Source organism: Halyomorpha halys, unplaced genomic scaffold, assembly GCF_000696795.3.
Source record: "Halyomorpha halys isolate HHAL.00 unplaced genomic scaffold, Hhal_1.1 Scaffold1277.1, whole genome shotgun sequence".
NCBI classification, from domain to species: Eukaryota; Metazoa; Arthropoda; class Insecta; order Hemiptera; family Pentatomidae; genus Halyomorpha; species Halyomorpha halys.
Genome location: NW_027110464.1, coordinates 128,829 through 133,833, shown reverse-complemented (window position 1 = coordinate 133,833; position 5,005 = coordinate 128,829). Strand labels below are relative to the sequence as shown.

General features: G+C 31.4%; 1 protein-coding gene across 3 annotated transcripts in view; it reads right to left on the bottom strand.

Moving 5' to 3' along the window:
- LOC106689089 (Glutamate receptor interacting protein) overlaps nucleotides 1-5,005 on the bottom strand; it is a 55,465-nt gene that overhangs the window by 40,201 nt on the left and 10,259 nt on the right. The window lies entirely within an intron of this gene.

The window sequence follows — 5,005 nt, the reverse complement described above, 5'->3', positions numbered from 1 at the left end:
ACTATGTGATTATTAAGTGCATTGTTAGCTAGATTAAAAAAAGTGCAATAATTGACATTGATTTTGGACACGGGCCTTTATATGATTATATGAGCCTGATATTTTAACAGGAGGGATCATCTGAAAAAACTAGAACCAATCGTGTATCGAGAATCGTCAAACAGAAGATGATTAGACTTTGCCGATGTGTGAGAATTGTTACCCGGTACTAGGAAGAAATTGATCCAGAAGAAGAGTGGAATCGGCGGTGGATTACATTAGGAAGTACTCCTCTACTTTTTTACCAAGTCTTGCTAATTCCTCCATAGCCCTTCTTTGCCTAAGGAAATCGACGGTATAAACTGAAAATGTGAAGAAATTTGATAGATTCAAACCGAAGTAAGAAAATAATTATAGGTTAATGCCTTGTATGCCGATGACCCGAATCATCGGGGAGTACGGGGTTTGAAAAGATATTCTGATCAAAATGTGTGCACGCCTATAGTTAATAGTAATCTTTATAGATTACTATTAACTATAGGCGTTACTTATTTATAAGATATACTTATATTATTATAAGCAATAAAGATATTGTAATACAAAATAAATTAATGTTGATACAAATATAGAATTATAATAATACAAAAGATATACTTTTTTAATAATTAAAAAATATGGGAACTGCACCCGGTAGGCAGCTTATAACATGGGTGGGTAAGATTGTGGTGCTTAATAACAAGTGAATGGTGAGTTTTGACTTTCTTTCGGATTAATTTATTTTTCTTCGTCCTGTGATAAATCATTTCACGATAATTTTTTTACATAAAATTCGTATTTGAAAACCGAGTATATAGTGACTATTGAATTCATTATAACATAAAACTAACTGATTAATAAAAATAAATAATAATAAAAAATCACACACAGTTACCCACCACTTTAAATTTATTTTCTGGGGGTATAGTCCACCAATTTATAGGGGATTAATAAGTTTTTTTTTAGAACTTAGAGTATTGTGCCCGTTTTATACGTATTTTAAATCCTTTATCCTTAATGTATGTATTTAAGATTTTCAATTCCCAAATGCAATTAAGCTTTGATAGATCTCTGAATTTTTGAAGATATCTCTAACGACCGCTGTATCGATATAAAGGGGGAAGATGAAAGGCAGGTAAGAAAGGCCGACTAAAAATAGTTCCCCAAGCTTCCCCCTGCGTCAGCTGTACCCTTGCCAACACTAACACTTCTTGGACTCATTGGGTGTCTGACCTCCTAGCATCCACGTATCCACGCCTTTATCCCCGTTTATTTACATCTATTCCCGTTTCTATCTCCCTTTTATTTACATTTTATGCTATCTTTATTTACATTACTACTATGCCCACTCCAATATCCTGGTCGAGTTAGTAAACCTGTGAGGGGATGTTGTGGTTAAAGGAACTTGGAAACAGCTTACGGTCGAACGTGAATGGGAGGATAATAGCTAACTGTATCCTCAACTTCATAAGCACACTATAAATTAATAAATAAACTTTATGTATACATTAACCACAGTATCCTGCTGACGTTGAAGCTTTGCTAGTGGTGTTACGATATTTTGGTAAAGTGAGTCATAAATGAACTTGATTATATTTCTTTTTTAAGAATTTTTAAATGTAGGTAAGCCTCGTCCATGGCAATATTTAGTGATTTTGAGGCTTCCGATAGATCGTGGTTAGTTAGATTAAGTGCATAAATAGGGATTTTTCTTAAAATTGTATTGTTGAGAGAGCTAGTAGTTCCCGTCTATGGTATTTTGAATTATATTGATTATATTTACCATATTTTTACCGTTCGTAATAATACTGATTCATGCACTTGCGCAGATTACCTTATTAAAATATTTTCACTCTGAAATCACTATAACTATTCCATAGTATACTTTCTTATAGACGTAGATATACACCATGCTTATTATATAGTTTATTTCATTTTCTATCCTACCAATTATTCTTTTTTTATTTATCTAGTTCAAAAAACAGGATTGTAATGTATAGCGGATGGTCGATTAATGGATTAAGCCATCGCTGGGACTGGCAAATGTCACCTGGGAGGCGTGGGGTTTGTATGATACAAAATCAAAGCATAATATTTAGAAACAAATGATGTGGGATCGATTCTCACATGGGACAGTCAATATTTATTCCGAGGAATGCCCCCCCTTTTTTAAAATTTAGAAACAAAGTTTCTCGATTTAAAACGTGCACTTTTGGAGATCGCCTCAGGAAAGTAATTTATTTCAAGTAAATTAAGTACATTTCATATTCATTAAGCTAAAGTCAGTTGAAAGATCTTGTACATCATGTGCCTTAACTCACTTTTTACATGCTTTAATTAAAAATTAAATAAAACAATATTCTCTGCTGTATTTAGTAATCAATAAAGATGTGTAAATTCAAAAAAATATTTCTAAATTTGTAAAATATAATTATAATAAATGTTGTATTGTAACTTCTTAAAACATAGAGCCTCCTGATTTTCAAGGTTTTTTGTGGTATGCAATATTAGTTTTTTAATTTAATTAACGTACATTTGTAAAATTTGAACAAGTTCGTTAACAAGGTTTTCTTCCAAATTTTGTTGGTAAGCATTGGCAATGTGAAATAATTTTTTTTAAAAATCCATCATGTTCGATTACAATATAGAATTCACCATTCCAAATTTTTAAAATTTGATTTTAAGGGGTAATTTACACATTCCCGAAAAGCGTTTTTCTCTGTGTGGAACAGTTAATTAGATTATAACCAACCCCATTTTAAATCTCTATATTTGTCTTTTTTGTATTTTCCACGGTCTACGAAGGTACATTTTCGCTGGAACCTTCTCCATTAACGGCTCGGAGTTATTATTGCCACTTGACTACTGTTAAAAAAAAAAAAAAAACCGGCCATATTTCGTTGGGGCTGTTCAGCAGACTGCGTGAAATCGATTCGTTTTCTCTATTACTGCGTCTCGACGATTCCAGAAACAGTCTGCGTCCCGTTGAGATGACTCCTACTTTTTCTTTTTTTTTCTATAAAGGACCAGAAAAATGTTTGTGAACCTCACTTAATTCGTGAATAAACACATTTGATTACTTTACTTTTTTCTTTTCTGGATGTTGAAAATGCCATTCGATTAGAGTCATGATTTTTCCTTACTTTTCTAATGAACATGCTAGAATGCTATCAAAGTCCTTAGTGCAAAATAGGATATGTTTTCCATTTACAAAGGATAACAGAAACTGAGTAATGCCAGAGGTGCTGAATCTATGAACACCAACAATAACAATTTAAATAACAGTTATGCTCTGAGTAATTTCCAGCTGTTATGGTGAACAGTTCCAGAAAAGACCTTATAATCCTCTAATTATGAACTGCTCAAAAATTGAATTGATTACAATCTTATTATCTGAAAATTTATATTTTACCTTACTATTTGTTTATTTTATTTTTTTATTATTTGGAACTCTATCAATACAATCTCGAAATGTCTGTATCATACCACTGTACGAGTATAACTAACATCCAATTTACTTGTATATACATTTTTTATACAGTAGTAAATATGAATAAATAAATTAATAATAAAAACTTTTACCATTTTTTGACGAGTCTCAGCCATGTACTAATTTGTCGTATTAGACGTGATACATTCGAAGTGGACGTATGACAAAGAATTTGTACTATCTTAATGCAATATATAATAAAATAATAAATCTATACCGCTAAAACTCAAGAAGGGTCAGGGGTGCATTACTTTCTTAGGAAGGGATGTTACTAAACCAACGGTTGTGCAAGGATATTATTTGGTCAGAATCACGCTGGACTGCCAGAATTTTCGCCAATTAAGGGTACCCATTTTATAAGGTTGGGTAGACCCTGGAGGGCTACTGAACCCTCAGGGTTGACTCACGGTTGTAGTAACACAATAAATTATACAATATATATGTGTACACACACTTCTCAAGTTGCTCGTCAGGACAAAAAAAAAAAAAGGAGATGTTCCAAAAAACTAATTTCTATATCTTCTCTGTATTCAAATCTAGACTGGTTTGATAGCACTTTTGAACTCCTGGTGAGGTAATTTATAATGGTAATTTCTTTTTCATTTTCTTGTGTGTTGTAAATTTCCTATTTCATATCTCAACAATAATTAATTTATTTTAAGTCTTATTAAGTTAGTTAAAAAATAATTAATACTATTTATTATCATGATGAATGAATAGAAGAATCGCATACGAAAATATATACTAAAATGCTTATTACACTAGACAAATTTATTCCTACATTGCAACTTGCTCATTAAAATAACAGCTTATCCATTTCTCACTCCTTTGCCTAAAAAATAAATATCGATTCTTATCGATAAATGTGTTGAAATTTTCTAGGATTACGTATCGTCACTTGAACCATGCAGCCTATTAACTCCAAAAATAACGTTATATCATTTAAATAAAAATTAATTAATGCTTTATTCTAAAGACATTTCAGAAGAAATCTTGAAGTATAAAAAAAAACTTATATTTACATCGTACAAAAAGTTGGTTGAGATGAGGTGTCTGTAGAATGATGAGTTTTGAAGTATTAAAATAAAAATAAAAAAGTATCAATTTTTCCATTAGCTAGTTAAAACGTTTATCTAATTTGTCATGTTATAATAGCAGTAGTAAATTTATAGAATACTTATTTAATGTACATAGTTAACATACACAGAACGGATTAGCAAACGGCCGAGGAGGGATAGACCGAAGCGTGAAGGGGAGGATTACGTCATGATTGATATTGTAGATTTGGGTTTGGATGGGCATGACTGGACAGATGTACATTAATTGTCATTAGTGGTATCAGTATTGAATCTATTGTTTATCTTTTAATTGGGAAATTAGACAGCCCACCTAATCTATAAGCCATTAAATATTATAATCTATTGTTTATGTTTTTATTAGGCAATTAAACAGCCCACCTAATCTCATTCATATTTGCACTCTACTTTTTCCCTTAAATAA